Raw genomic sequence first — 16,860 nt, forward strand, 5'->3', positions numbered from 1 at the left:
GTTTTCATTGTCAGTCTACCAGACCTATCTTATCGATAGGATTGAAGATCTGTCGTTGCTTTTAGCTTACATCTTACTAATTTCTAATAGATGACCTTAGGTGATTCTCCTTGTGTTTACCAAGGAAGAACCAGAAACTGAATAGCCAAAATTAACTTGTTTTTTAGGCTATTATAGCAACTGGCATTTTTATTCTTATTAATGAGGCGTAATTAAGCCCAAATTAGGCCTAATTGCTTTTGAATGGTCATGCTTAATCATGTGAGCCTTGATGACATCAAATGCATTCGTCTATTTTTGTTCTCTGTTATTGTCAGTTCAGTAAGCTACGTTCAATTATATCTTTCCTGAGTTACAATAACTCGTTATGCATTAGCTGTAATGTTATTTGGTGTACCTCTGAGGTGAATTCCATTTGGAAACCTTTACATTTGTTTAGTAAATGTAATTTAAATTGCTTTTTCTGTGTATTATTATTATTATTATTATTATTATTATATTATTATTATTATTATTATTATTATTATTATTATTATTATTATTATTGTTGTTGTTCAAACCCACCACAGGGGCCATTGACTTGAAATGCAAGCTTCTAAAGAATATATTATTATTATTATTATTATTATTATTATTATTATTATTATTATTATTATTATTATATTATTATTATTATTATTCAGAAGATGAATCCTATCGTGTGGGACCAACCCACCACAACAGGGCCACTGACTTATGAAATTCAAGTTTCCAAAGAACACTACAGAGTCCATGTGAAAGAATTAACAGAAGGCAATATGAAATACAGAAAGGAGAAATCAATTATTAGAATATAGATTAAAGAACAAATTAATGAATAAGTGGGTAAAAATGCAATGTGATAAATATAAAATTTTTTAGAAGTTTATAGTCGATGGGTAAGACCTTTAATTTATTCCTCAGTTTCATCTATATCATTGGAAGTAAATCGAAACACTTCGAGTTTGTCAGAAGCCTTAGTCTCCCTCCCAGCTATGATTTTGGGACGACTGACCCGACCCTATCTAGAATTGAATCGGGTCCTTTTAGCAGATCGGCGTCGACTCCACGACAATTGAGACCCTCGTCTGGGGATTTTAAATCAATCAGACTGAGAGACAGTCAGTCAGTCAGTCTGGCCATTGAAGCTGATCAAGATTAGGGGTGTTGCTAAAAATATATATATGATACTTTTGTTACAGAGGTACGAGTGCAACCTTATATTCGACTTGACCTTCTATTTATTTATTAATGTGTTAATTTATTTTTTGTTTTTTAAAAACTGATCTCTTCTTTCTTTCAAATGAATAGTGTAATACTCTTTGGAAGCTTGAATTTCGAGTCAGTGGCTCCTGTGGTGGGCTTGTTCCATATGAATACGGTTCATCTTCTGAATAATAATAATAATAATAATAATAATAATAATAATAATAATAATAATAATAATAATAATACTTGGTCCTTCAAACCAAGTAAGTATATTCTTTGCTTTACCTTTTAAGAGGTATTTCATATATTTGTGCATATCTTGACAACTGACAGGCTGAAATTAGATGTCACAATATGTTTTGTAGTTATGACTTGGCAAACTCAAGAGTCCTTGGAGCCTTCGTGATTTCTTTGTTAGAGAATCTTTTCTTGATTTCCTTCTAAAGCTTTATATGGTGACAGGTAGCCGAGTTATTACTGGATAAGATTCGTGAATCTGAAGTTATATATATTGTGTCTGGTATCTCCCGCAAGGTTATATTTTGGGGCACATGTCCTTTCCAGTACATAGAAGTGCTAGGACTGTTGTTTCTGAAAATAAATGAGTACAGTTTTAAAGCTTTGTATAGTGACAGGTAGCAGAGCTATTACAGACTTAGATTCCTGAACCATTACTAATAAATTTTGTCTGGTGTCCTGCGAGGTAGTATTTTGGGACCCATGTTGTTTCCAGTATATACAAGTCTCTTCCACAGCATTCTGATTGTAGGTCAGTCTAACCTCAGGTCAGATTTTGAAGGACCCATAATGCATCCTTGAGGAATCCCCGTCAAAGATTAATATCCCGTAGGAGAGAGAACATTTATTGATAGAATTACATTTATTGTGTCTTCCAAAGCGGAGGGAAAGTGGACTTGGTGGCGTCAACTTTCATTTGTTTGGTTATATTTTTTGAGAGGACCGTAATTCGACTGGCGTCGAAAGAGAGAGAGAGAGAGAGAGAGAGAGAGAGAGAGAGAGAGAGAGAGAGAGAGAGAGAGAGAGAGAGAGAAACATTACGTCGACAAAATGGAAAATTAGCTTACTCATTGAAGCATATTTTTTCATCATAATTTTTCTAGAGGGAGATAGGTTACAGAGAGAGAGAGAGAGAGAGAGAGAGAGAGTAGAACGGTTCGTGATCGGTTGGTAACATGACTTTATTCGTTTCAGTGACATTCGAGACGCGCGCGCATGCGCCGGCATGTGGCATAGTCATTAATTGCCGATTGCCAGACCGGCAGATATAGGGGGGCGTCGACAGTTGCTAATTGTAGAAAGGGAGACGGGCTCTCTCTCTCTCTCTCTCTCTCTCTCTCTCTCTCTCTCTCTCTCTCTCTCTCTCTCCGCTCGGCAATCTACATATCTCTAGAAAAATTATGATGAAAAAGTATGCTTCAATAACTGCACTATAATTTTCCATTTTGTCGACGTCACGTCTCTCTCTCTCTCTCTCTCTCGGCAATCTACCTGTCTCTAGAAAAATTGTGATGAAAAGCTATACTTCAGTAACTGCTCTAATTTTCCATTTTGTCGACGTCACGTCTCTCTCTCTCTCTCTCTCTCTCTCTCTCTCTCTCTCTCTCTCTCTCTCTCTCTCTCTCTCTCTCTCTCTAAAAATTATGATGAAAAGTATGCTTCAATAACTGCGCTAATTTTCCATCTTGTCGACGTCACGTCTCTCTCTCTCTCTCTCTCTCTCTCTCTCTCTCTCTCTCTCTCTCTCTCTCTCTCTCTCTCATTTGGTTATATATCTCTGTAGAAGAATTATGCTTGAAAATTATGTTCCAAAACTGCAGTTTCCATTTTATCGACTTTGCGTTCCCCCCTCTTTTCATCTCTCTCTCTCTCTCTCTCTCTCTCTCTCTCTCTCTCTCTCTCTCTCTCTCTCTCTCTCTCTGTCGTGTGCGCGAAGTAATGTCTAGTTTTACGCTTGTGTTCCGGATTAGGAAGCCAAGGAAATCCGGAAGGGGACGTGAGAGTTCTTTTGGCACTCGTCCCCGTAGAGGTATAGTGCCGTCACTGCACCTCGCGTGGTGCACTGTAGGCATTACTTAAGGGTCTTTTGCAGCGTCGTCTCTCCCTTAGGCCCCTGGCTGCAACCTCTTTCATTCCTTTTACTGTACCTCTGTCCATACTCTCTTTCTTCCACCTGACTTTCTTCAGACCTCTCTAAAAATTGTTTCATGGTGCTACCGCAAAATGGTTTTCCTCCTGTTACACCTTTCAACCTTCTTACTCTCAGTTTCCCTTTCAGCGCTGAATGACCTCGTAGGTCCCAGCGCTTGCTTGGTCTTTGGCCTAAAGTCTATATGCCGTATTCTAAATTCTGTATTCTGTTAATTCCCTTCGTCCAGTTCGAGAAACGAATTCAGGACCCTCAGTTTTTAGTTTTCTGTACAAGAAAACTATTGTGCCGGCTCTGTCTGTCCGTCCGCACTTTATTTAGTCCGCACTTTTTCTCTCCGCCCTCAGATCTTAAAAACTACTGGGGCTAGAGGGCTGCAAATTGGTATGTTGATCATCCAACCTCCAGTCATCAAACATACCAAATTGCAGCCCTCTAGCCTCGGTAGTTTCTATTTTATTTAAGGTTAAGTTAGCCATAATCGTGCTTCTAGCAACGGTATGGGGTAGGCCACCACCAGGCCATAGTCAAAGTTTCATAGGCCGCTGCTCATACAGCATTATACCGAGGCCACCGAAAGATAGATCAGTTTTCAGTGGCCTTGATTATACTCTGTTGGACTGTACAGAAAACTCGATTGCGCCGAAGAAACTCCGGCGCATTTTTTACTTGTTTTGAGTTAAGCCCGCTTATCACAACGTCACGAATCCAGAGGCCAGTTGTGAAAATTAAATCGTGCGTTCGTAAACTAGGCGTATTCGTACATGAAAGATTAGTGGGCCATGGAGAGAGAGAGAGAGAGAGAGAGAGAGAGAGAGAGAGAGAGAGAGAGAGAGAGAGAGAGAGACCCAAAGTCGATGAAATGGGAACGTGGTTCAGTTGTTGAAGTATAATTTGTCACCATAATTTTTCTAGAGACAGAGAAGTTACCGAATGACTGTGTGTGTGTGTGAGAGAGAGAGAGAGAGAGAGAGAGAGAGAGAAGGGTCATGATTTCGCTGCAAGACGACCTCGAATCCCACTGAATACATTACACACTCATCTGCACCAGATCTCTGTTAGGACTGAATTTCACTTCAGATTGCAGACGCCTGAAGCAAACAGCTGCTAAGAAAGAGTTGCACAGTAAAATTCACGCATTTATTTTTATTAGATTTTAAAGTCCTATCACTTGTGTATACTGGAAACAACATGTGCCCCAAAGTACAACCTTGCGGGAGACCCCCAGGCATAATATATAAGTCCTGGTTCACGAATATGATTCAGTAAGAGCTCTGCTACCTTTCACTATATAAAGCTTCAAAACTGCACTCATTTATTTAAATAAAAAACAACTCTAGCACTTGTGTACACTATAAACAACATAAGCCCCAAAATACAACCTTGCGGGAGACCCCAGGCATAATATATAAGTCCTGGTTCACGAGTATGATTCAGTAATAATAACTCTGCTACCTTTCACTGTACAAACCTTTAAAACGGCTCTCATTTATTTTCAAAAACAACAGTCCTAGTACTTGTGTATACTGAAAACAACATATGCCCCAAAATTCAACCTTGCGGGAGATCCCAGACACAATATATAAGCCGTGGTTCACGAATATTATTAAGTAAATAGCTCTGCTACCTGTCACTGTATAAAGCTTTAGAAGATCAAGTCCAGATTCTCTAAAACTCAAGTCACGATTTTTAGGAAACCCTTTGGTTTTGCCAAGTCACAGGCGACACTAAATCAGATAGACAGATGTAGATTTAACATACTTTGTCAAGGTCATCATGGGTGATGCTTAATAATTTCATTGGCTTATGAATAAAATTTAGGATATTGTATATTAATGTACCTGTCTTAAAAAGATCATTCTCTCTCTCTCTCTCTCTCTCTCTCTCTCTCTCTCTCTCTCTCTCTCTCTCTCTCTCTCTCTCTCTCTCTCATAGGCTATATGTGTATGTGTGTCAGTAACATAAGTGTTTCAGATTACTCACTGATAATCCCAGTATGATTTTCTTGAACTTTTCCTTAAGAGTGACTGAATTTCTGACGTAAACACCTTCACAAGGTACGTAGAAACCAGTCCAAGAGAGAGAGAGAGAGAGAGAGAGAGAGAGAAAGAGAGAGAGAGAGAGCAGTAGCAGCTTTTTCTCGTCATTCAGCTGCCTCCCTCAAGAGTTGTACCGTGTCCGTCCAGCGACCACCAAACAGGCTTTTCCTTCTGTCCTTTCACTCCTCTTCCTCGTGTCTTTCAACCCTTCCCATCCACCTTCTTTCTCTCTCTCTCTCTCTCTCTCTCTCTCTCTCTCTCTCTCTCTCTCTCTCGGGGGAAGAGCTGATCGTAACATATTTCACGAAACCGCCAATTCGTCTCGCGCGCACCACAAGGAGTGACGGGTGTTAGGAAGAGTGTTCCATGCTTTCCCATTTCTCCTTTCCTTTTACTTCCCTTACACACACACACACACACACACACACACACACACACACACACACACACACACACACACACAGTCTGTCACCCCATCTGTCTGTCCCGAGGTTACATTTTTCCTTAATTTTTATCTCCCAGTTTCTGAGTTTATGTCCCGCGCCTTTCGTGGACTTTCCCAAATCGCTTTCGGATCGTTATTGATTGTTTGAGCGCTTTTTACTGGCGTTGCTGCTGCTGCTGGTTCTGCTGCTAATTCTGCTGCTTTTCTGCTGTTACTGGTGTGTTGCGTTGCTGCTTTCCCCGCTGTTTCCCCCGCGGTTAGGTTGCTGCTTCCCCTTCTGTTACGTTCCTGCTTTTCCTGCTGTTACGTTCCTGCTTCCCCTGCTGTTACGTTCCTGCTTCCCCTTCTGTTACGTTCCTGCTTTTCCTGCTGTTACGTTCCTGCTTCCCCTGCTGTTACGTTCCTGCTTTTCCTGTTGTTACGTTCCTGTTTCCCCTGCTGTTACGCTCCTGCTTTTCCTGCGGTTACGTTCCTGCTGTCACTGCTGTTGGGGTCCTGCTTTCCCTGCTGTTACGTTCCTGCTTTCCCTGCTGTTACGTTCCTGCTTTTCCTGTTTTTACGTTCCTGTTTCCCCTTCTGTGACGTTCCTGCTTCCCCTGCTGTTACTGCCGTTGCGTCCCTGCTTTCCTTGCTGCTACGTTCCTGCTTTTCCTGCTGTGACGTTCCTACGTTCCCCTTCCGTTACGTTCCTGCTTCCCCTGCTGTGACTGCCGTTGCGTCCCTGCTTTCCTTGCTGCTACGTTCCTGCTTTTCCTGCTGTGACGTTCCTGCTTTCCCCTTCCGTTACGTTCCTGCTTCCCCTGCTGTTATTGCTGCTTGCGTCCCTGCCTCCCCTTCGCGGTAAAACGAGAATCTCTCTCTCTCTCTCTCTCTCTCTCTCTCTCTCTCTCTCTCTCTCTCTCTCTCTCTCTCTCTCGTCCGTTACGGGGGCTGTCCAAGCCCCATCATTCATTCTCACTTCCTGACGCGGGTGTGAAGTTCGCCTCCTCGACCTTCGTGACCTTGAGTGACCTGGTCATCTAAGGTCAAGAAGGAGGAGGAGGAGGAGGAGGAAGATGATTAATGCCCCTCGAAACTGTGGCTTTCAAGGGCGAGGTAAAAACCTCTTCGAGTGGAGAGAGAGAGAGAGAGAGAGAGAGAGAGAGAGAGAGAGAGAGAGAGAGAGAGAGAGAGAGCCTTCGAGGAGATGAGTCTGAGGACGAGAGGATTCGAGAGGAGGTTTTGCAATCGCTCTCAAACCTTCTTATTTATTATTTTTTTTTCATCCCTTCCCTGCCTCTATTCTCCTTTATTATCGCGTATTTTCTCTTCCGGCTTTCTTTCCTAGGTCTGGTTGACCGAGGGATAGAAGGACAAGAAGAAGAGGAAGAATAAAAAGGTTTTGCAATCACTCTCAAGCCGCCGCCTTCTTTACTTTTTTTTTTTTTATCCCTTCCTGCCTTAATTCTCCTTTATTATCGCGTATTTTCTCTTCCCACTTTCTTTCGTAGCTCTGGTTGACCGATGGGTAGAAGAAGAAGGTCTGGAGTTTTTTAATATCTCTCTCTCTCTCTCTCTCTCTCTCTCTCTCTCTCTCTCTCTCTCTCTCTCTCTCTCTCTCTCTAATGTAAGCTTGTATGGATAGGCAAGGGACCTCATCTCTCTCTCTCTCTCTCTCTCTCTCTCTCTCTCTCTCTCTCTCTCTGGGCATACTTCAGGTATGCCCCAAAATGAAATTACCATAAGATGGGTATATATTTATTTCGAAGCTGATGATTATAGTCATGAACTTAAAAGTGGGTTTCTTCTCTTTAAGGAATGAACCGACGAAAATGGTTAAGGGGGGGTTAGTGGGCTTTGGGGGGATTCGTTATGTCATATTTCACCCCCTAGGGGTGGGAGTTTACCCTGGGGGGGGGTGAATTGCCCCCCCGCGCCCATACTCCCTAAAGGGCGTCTAGTCCCGTGATGATTTAACCATGTGGATGGGTAAGGGAACAAGAAACGTCTGTTTGATAAACAGATACGGTGCTATTGTGTGTGTGTATGTGTGTGCGTTTGTATGTATGTATGTATGTATGTGTGTTGGTGTATGTGTTTGTGTGTATTTATTGATGTACAAACGTGCATGCACAGTTTATATATATTCTAGATTTTTGTTTTTTATTTTTACTCTTTACAATTATTTTTGTTGTTTAGTGCTGTTATTTACTCGAGAGAGAGAGAGAGAGAGAGAGAGAGAGAGAGAGAGAGAGAGAGAGAGAGAGAGAGAGAGAGAGAGAGAGAATATATGTCTATTTTATATATATGTATATATATATATTATTTTTATTTTTTGTAGTTCGGTTACTGACACAGACACAGGAGAGAGAGAGAGAGAGAGAGAGAGAGAGAGAGAGAGAGAGAGTTTTATATATGTATATAGTAGCTTTAAGGTTTTTGTTTTTTCTTTATTTTTTATAAACTTATTTTAATTCTTTAAGTCCAGTTATTTACACACACATAGAGAGAGAGAGAGAGAGAGAGAGAAATGAGTTATAGATTCTTATAATTTTTCCTGATTACTTTTAATTAGCATAAATTTTTAAGTTCACTCATTTACACGAGAGAGAGAGAGAGAGAGAGAGAGAGAGAGAGAGAGAGAGAGAGAGAGAGAGAGAGAGAGAGAGAGAGTAGAAAAAAGAACTATTTTATGAAAATTAAACTGCAATTTATCCAATCCCACTTGTTTTTGTGTGCGTATACTGCGGGAAGTGTATATATCATTAAGAGTGTTAATGTCTCGCTGTCATAAGTACTACTGCAGATGTTGTTGGCTGCTTCCGTGAGCTGCCTCTCTCTCTCTCTCTCTCTCTCTCTCTCTCTCTCTCTCTCTCTCTCTCTCTCTCTCTCTCTCTCTCTCGACTGTCATGTAAAGGAAACCTTACTGAAAGGAATGTACAGAATTATTTGTTTCTTTGCGTATATATTAGAGTTAGTATTATCTCATCTCTCTCTCTCTCTCTCTCTCTCTCTCTCTCTCTCTCTCTCTCTCTCTCTCTCTCTCTCTCTCTCTCTCTCTCTCTCTCTCTCTCTCTCTATATATATATATATATATATATATATATATATGCATACAATATATATACATATATAAATTTATATGCAAAATATATATATATATATATATATATATATATATATATATATATAATATATATATATATATATATATATATATATTTTATTATATATATGTATAATTTTATATAAATGTAATTTATATTTTAATCAAAGGTAAATTGTGCTGTATTGTATTTTAATCCATATATTTAAAACTCAGCTTCGCATCAATTAATACAAATACACACACACACACACACACACTTTTATAAGTAAAATAATTGATATATTGTCCATCGCATATTTGAAACAAGTATCTATATATCTCCTATCCTCCCGTCTAATAATAATAATAATAATAATAATAATAATAATATTAAAAACCGGGAAATGCATTCGTACCTAGAAAAGACTAGGTGGCAACTCCATCTGGAAAATAAATCACTAGGTGGCAACGGCGTCTGGAAATTGGAGGTCCTCCATCCCCCCAGGTCTCCACACCCCCCTCTCCCCCGCCCGGTCTGTGTCTGGGCTCGTTCAGTCCGACCCTGCTGCTCAGTGTGGGTTTGACAGTGGACGCGTGTGAACGTACGCGCGTAATGTGTCGATTCCGTACCAGTGGGAGGTTGTGGATTTAGTAGTTATTTGTTTTTGATTTTACGGTTGTCTCGCTTGTCTTGGGGATTAACCACGGGAGTTTGTTGTTTTTGGTTTTTTTTGTGTGATTGTGCATGTTTTTTTTTTTTATCTTGTATCTTCGTTCAGTTTGGTGTAGGGAGAGAGTGGGTTTTTTATCACTTATTTATTTATGCAATTACGCAGTGTGAAATTGCGTATACTGTACAATGAGTAGGCTATATAAGTTACTAACAGTATAAACAAACACACACACACACACACATATATATATATATATATATATATATATATATATATATATATATATATATATATATATATATATATATATATATATATATATAGTTATATATATATCATGTACAAAAGTGATTATTATCATAAATATATATAAATATGAAATATATATATATATATATATATATATATATATATATATATATATATATAGTGGGTATGAGTACCCGCTTATCTTTTTGTATGCACGTGTTCTTATTATAGGATTAGAGGATGAGTTGGCATATTTTATTGTGGCATTGTGAACGTTTATTAATTAGTGAAAGAAAATCATGCACACTATTATTATTATTATTATTATTATTATTATTATTATTATTATTATTATTATTATTATTATATGAAGTATGAGGCTATAAGAAATTTTATTGAGATATATATATATATATATATATATATATATATATATATATATATATATATATATATATATATGCACATGGACAGACATACATACATACATATACTTAGCTAGTACTGTAATTGATAATATCATTAAGCACTAGTAGATGTCTATTCATAAATCTCTTGTTATGATGGTGTGCACAATTCTGCTTTGGTGATTAGGATTAAGCTATTTAATATAGTACCGCCCAGTCTGTTCTCTTTGAAGCTGAATAGTTAGCTATCAAATTATCTATAACTTTTGAGATCCGCGTAGTTCACAAATGTATCGATGAAAATTAATTACATATATACGTCATTATAGACTCGGTAATGGAGTCAAGGTGCGATTTAAATTATAAAATGAATCGAATATGTGGCCCTCATGCTGTTTAATGAGATGTCCCACGAACTCAAATAATAATAATAATAATAATAATAATAATAATAGTAATAATAATAATAATAATAATAATAATAAATAATAGTGTTAATAATTATTAATAATAATAATAATAATGAAAATAAAATAGTAAAATAATAAAATAATAATATAATTAATAATAACAATCATAATAATTATAATAATAATAATAATTAATAATAATAATATTAATAACAACAATAATGCACCTTATTTCAGCTCAGGGCCATATTCAGAGACAAAAAGGTAGAAATATTACAGCACATGGAAGTTTAGGAACACAGGATAAGAAGTTGTTATACAAAAAAATCAGAAGACATCAATAAAGATAAAAACATTGATAGCAAGATAAAACACTCTAAAGATCAACAAGCATAGATTTTGAATGATGATGTTCTGTCACAATATTATAGCACTTGTATGACATTGACAAGTGGAGACTTGACATATTACAGCAAAGCTTCATCAATGATTCTTGAGTCAGCGATTCTTGAGTCAGTTGTCAAGGACAGTTGACTGGCCTTTTCCAAGTAGGCCAAGAACAAAAAAGCTTTGAAATATTGATGATTTGAAATTCCACTGCCTTGTAGAAGTTGGCCCCTTCTAGTTGGGAATGAAGTAAATCTTTTTAAAATACTGTAATCCATTTGACAGCTCCATCGTATTCCTCTTTGGGATTTTATGTAAAGGACGGGTACCAAATTGCCTTGTAGCGTATCGAAAAAAGTAATCCATTATTATTATTATTATTATTATTATTATTATTATTATTATTATTATTATTAACTGACAGCTCCTTAAAATATTCCTCTTTGGTATTTTATATAAAGAACAGGGTACCAAATTGCATTGTAGCATTTAAAAAAAAGTAATCCATTATTATTATTATTATTATTATTATTATTATTATTATTATTATTATTATTATTAGAAGGAAGAAAACTCTCTTTGAGGCAAGTTTTGTTTAATATTATGGCTGCATAATGCGAATTGATCTTATACTGAGTTTTCTCAATTTTTCTTATAATTCGCTTTTCCTGCACGTCAGTATTATTATTATTATTATTATTATTATTATTATTATTATTATTATTATTATTATTATTATTATTATTCAGGAGAAGAACCCAATTCATATGGCACAAGCCCACCACAGGGGCCATTGACTTGAAGAAATTCAAGAAGCTTCCAAAGACATTATGCTGTTCATTAGGAAGAAGTAAGGGGAGGTAAAGGGGAATACAGAAGATAATAATAATAACTTCTAACACGAAGAACATTTAACCTCAAATTAATGTAACATTAACACCCAACATTTTCCAGCCTTTTGCGAATATTTCATAGCCATTGTCGACTCATTTTTGTTCTTTTCCACCTCATTTAAACATTTGCTGCCTCTCTGAATCATTTAAATTTCCTTTGTGAGTGTGTTGAGTTGCCTCCATAAAGATTTCTCAGTTCCGGAATCCTTTCTAAGCTCTAGTGATATTCATTTTTAGGGTCCTGTGCCCTTATTTTAGAAGCACATTTTTTGTACTTACGATTTTTCGTATCTAAGTTCAGTTCTTGTGAAGGAACTCTCTTGCAAATTTGGTTTAAAATCTCAGTTTCATTTTCCCTTTTATACTCGAGTTTAAATCGTTTGAAGAAACCACTTTCACAAATTTGGTTTAAAATCTCAGTTTTATTGTCCACGTTTGGTTTAAAATCTGAGTTTCATTTTCCCTGTTACATTCAAGTTTTAAATCTGTTTGAAGAAACCACTTTTACCAATTTGGTTTAAAATCTCAGTTTCATTTTCACTTTTACATTTAAGTTTAAATCGTTTGAGGGAACCACTTTCACAAATTTGGTTTAAAATCTTAGTTTCATTTTCCATTTTATATTCAAGTTTAAATCGTTTGAAGGAACCACTTTCACAAATTTGGTTTAAAATCTTAGTTTCATTTTTCATTTTACAGTCGAGCTTAAATCGTTTGAAGGATTTTACAACTATGGTTGAAAATCTCAAGTTTCATTTTGGACTACTGTGAAAATATGTTTCCACATTTCTGTTAAAGTTATTTATGCATTCCTTTCTTTTATTTACAGTTTCATTTTCAGTTGGTCCACTTATTTTATCTTTTTTACATTTTCCAGGATTTCTGTACCATCTCAGTAGGAAATACTTATTTAAACCTTACATATAGGGTATTATTTTCAATCTTGTCAAGACAGCATCGTAACCCTTCAATCTTGGGTTAACAAATAACCTCTGCATATTTTGAGTTATTTTGTCAGTCACTGGTCTCAAACTTCAGAGCCTTCTAGTGTATATGGCAATAATCTAACCTTCTTTTGTTTGTAGTTGAAAATATAAACAATATCACTTCCATTTCCCAAACAGTTACACTGTATCTTCTGTAACTAGAATATAAACAATACCACTTCTATACCTCAAATGATTACACTATATCTCCTGTAAGTAGAATATAAACAATATCACTATTATATCTCAAAAGATTACACTATATATCCTATAAGTAGAACATAATCAATACCACTTTTATTTCTCAAACGATTACACTATATCTCCTATAACTTACAGTACATATAAACAGTAACACTTTTATATCTCAAACGATTACACTATATCTCTATAACTAGAATATAAACAATACCACTTTTCTATCTCAAACGATTACACTATATCTCCTACAACTTAAACATAAACAATACCACTTTTATATCTCAAATGATTACACTATATCTCCTAAAACTTACACATAAACAATACCACCACATCTCAAAACGATTACACTATATCTCCTAAAACTTACACATAAACAATACCACTATATCTCAAAACGATTACATCAATCAGAATGGAAACATTCCACCAAAATAACCTTCCGAGGAAACGGGTTATCCCACAAGTCGTTCCTGCATCTGGTTGTAATTGTGGGGTTGTGACCTGGTTCCTCGTTGTGTCATACAATGTGATTGTTCGACCGCATGCTGGCTGGGTGGCATGTTGGTGGGCCGAGGCTCAAGAGTCGTTTATTGAGTCTTTATTTGTCTGGATGAATTGATTGCGAGTGACGGGAATATATGTATGTATGTATGTATATATGTATATATATATATATATATATATATATATATATATATATATATATATATATATATATATATAATGTATATATATATATATATATATATATATATATATATATATATATATATATATATATATATATATATATATATATATATATATATATATATATTCCTCTTTTTTTTTAGTTTCGACGTGGTGGTTCCTCTCTCTCTCTCTCTCTCTCGCTCTCTCTCTCTCTCTCGCTCTCTCTCTCTCTCTCTCTCTCTCTCTCTCTCTCTCTCTCTCTCTCTCTCTCTCTCTCTCTCTCGTGTTGTTTCAGCATGGTAATTTCTGTCTTGTTAGATAAAACATGGTGTGTCCTCTCTCTCACTCTCTCTCTCTCTCCTTATTTTTTGTCAGTTTCAACATGTGGTTCCTCTCTCTCTCTCTCTCTCTCTCTCTCTCTCTCTCTCTCTCTCTCTCTCTCTCTGTCGTGTTACTCTCAGCAAGGTGATTTCTGTCTTGTTAGTTTAAACATGGTGTGTCCTCTCTCTCTCTCTCTCTCTCTCTCTCTCTCTCTCTCTCTCTCTCTCTCTCTCTCTCTCTGTCTCTGTTACTCTCAGCAAGGTGATTTCTGTCTTATTAGTTTAAACATGGTGTGTCCTCTCTCTCTCTCTCTCTCTCTCTCTCTCTCTCTCTCTCTCTCTCTCTCTCTCTCTCTCTCAGTAAGGCCTCAAGTCACTGTGCATTGTAACTCTTCGTCCATCAGCTGTTGTTTCTGCTGTTTGTGAATTCTTGTCATACATTTGTAGTTGTTTCTCCCCGTGGACGTGAGTGACCCCACGTTGTTGTCCTGTTTTAGTTGTTGTTGCTGCGAATGTCCTCCTCTGGTACGGGTTGTTCTTGTTGCATATCCTCCTGCTCTCTCTCTCTCTCTCTCTCTTCTCTCTCTCAAAACGTATACTGAATTAAAGAGAACATTTCTCAAAAATTTTACGTTCAGTGGAATTCCCCCTCTCTCTCTCTCTCTCTCTCACCCCACCCCTAAACACCTACGTTTGTAGGAGCATCGACTTCTTGTTTTTGCCTCCTCCTCCTCCTCCTCCTCCTCCTCCTCCTCCTCCTCCTCCTCCTCCTCCTCCTCCTCCTCCTCCTCCTCCTCCTCCTCCTCCTCTTCTTCTTCTTCTTCTTCTTCTTCTTCTTCTTCTTCTTCTTCTTCTTCTTCTTCTTCTTCTTCTTCTTCTTCTTCTTCTTCTGTAGGGTCAAGGACGAACGCCCTGCGGAACTCCACTCAGGCAAAATTTGACCACTATCCGACTTTTTCCTGCCTCAGGGTTCGCCCTTCGCCAACCCCAGGTCGAATATTCGCGTCCTTCCGCGCGAAAAGGCCCTTCTTGTTACCGTGTGGTGGTGGTGGCTGTGGGTTTGGGAGTGGGCGAGAGAGAGAGAGAGAGAGAGAGACGGAGAGAGAGGGAGTGAGAGTGAGAGTGAGTGGGTGAGGGAGAGTGAGCGAGGGAGGGAGTGAGGGTGGGCGGGGGGCGTTTGGGGTCTTCAGGTGCGAAGCGCCTTACCTGTCGAGTGATTCTTGCTTCCTCTGCTGCAGTTGTGTTGCTTCCTTGCTATTTTTTGCTTATTTTTTATGCTGATGTCAGCAAAAAATCATATCGGGTTTACTTCGTAGAATTTTTTGTAGGCTTCATGCCAGAGTCATTGGTCTTCGTCGTAACGCAGAAATTGCTTTGCTAAAATTGAAGGGTTTTGTAAATCTTGGTGGAAAATTTTTTGCTGATGTCAGCTGAAAATCAGATTGAAGTTACTTAACTAAATGTTGTGTTGGCTTCATGCCAAAGTCGTTGTTCTTCGTCTTAACACAGAAAGAAATTGCTTAGCTGACATCCAAAGGTTTTGTCAGCTTTGATGTAGAGTTAGTTTAGTGTTTTCTATTTTTTTTTTCTTTTTTTTTTGCAGATGTCAGCAAAAAAATATATCTATAAAATTGAATTTACTTCGTTGAATTATGTGTCTGGCTTTATGCCAAAGGCAGTGTTTTGCTTTAATACAAATATATTGTTAACATTCAAAGGTTATATCAGTTTTGATGTGGCATTAATTGAGCGTTTTGTCATTTTTTGCTGATGTCATCAAAAACTCAATTGAATTTACTTCTCCAAATCTTGTTCTTCGTCTGAACACCATCTCCGCAGGGGGTTACTGTAGGCGTTACTTAAGATATTTTGCGGCGTGCCTTCGACCCCAAGCTGCAACCCCTTCCGTTTCGTTTACTGTACCTCCTTTCATATTCTTTATCTTCCATCTTACTTTCCAGCCTCTCCTTATGATTGATTCATTGTGCAAATGCGAGGTTTTCCTACTGTTACACCTTTCAAAACTTTTTCTGTCAATTTTACGTTTCATTGCTGAATGACCTCATAGGTCCCAGTGCTTGGTCTTTGGCCTAAATTCTGTATTCAATTCAATTCAGTTCAGTTCGTCTGAACAATGAAATTGCTCCGATAAAATTCAAATGTTTTGTAAATTTTGACGTAAAATTAATTTAACGTTTTTTAATGTTTTTTGCTGATGTTAGCAAAAAAAATAAATTGAATTTACGTCTCTAAAATAAATTTTTGTTCGGCTTCATGCCAAAGTCAGTATTCGTGTAACACAAAAAATTACTTTGCAAACTTTGACAAAGTTTATACAAGCTTTGACCTAGAACTCATTTAGCCTTTGCTTATTAAGACTGATGATTTTGAATTATCACAGTCATATTTACAACCTTGCAGACTCATTACTTAAAAGAAATTTGGAAAATTTGCATATTTCAATATAAAAAAAATTAATATTTGAGGTTTTCCCTATACATGAAAAAACATCGAAATCACGGCCAGGGTTTTATTATTATTTTTTTAATATATACGTGAGATGGACTTCACTTTCGGTATAACTCAGAACTTTTACGTAAAAGTCGGTTCCCAGAGAGAGAGATGGAGGTGTTTGTATAGTACAAGTTGACCTTCGGAATATTTCTTCATTTTATTTCGTCAGAAATTTTGATCTGTCGCTATCTGCTGACGT

At 37.1% G+C, this 16,860-nt stretch overlaps 1 protein-coding gene across 3 annotated transcripts in view; it reads left to right on the top strand.

Annotated features, from left to right (window-relative positions):
- The window catches only part of CenG1A (Centaurin-gamma-1A), a 122,402-nt gene that overhangs the window by 31,598 nt on the left and 73,944 nt on the right, over positions 1 to 16,860 (top strand). The window contains exon 1 of one of the 3 annotated variants that reach the window (XM_067126906.1): positions 9,510 to 9,584. The exons of 1 other annotated variant lie outside the window; for it this stretch is intronic. The gene's annotated coding sequence lies outside the window, so the exon portion shown is untranslated. Of the gene's footprint in view, positions 1 to 9,509; positions 9,585 to 16,860 lie in introns of those variants that run through there. One more of the 3 variants, XM_067126907.1, reaches the window with a different exon arrangement.

The sequence above is a fragment of the Macrobrachium rosenbergii genome, chromosome 25 (assembly GCF_040412425.1).
Source record: "Macrobrachium rosenbergii isolate ZJJX-2024 chromosome 25, ASM4041242v1, whole genome shotgun sequence".
Taxonomy (NCBI): domain Eukaryota; kingdom Metazoa; phylum Arthropoda; class Malacostraca; order Decapoda; family Palaemonidae; genus Macrobrachium; species Macrobrachium rosenbergii.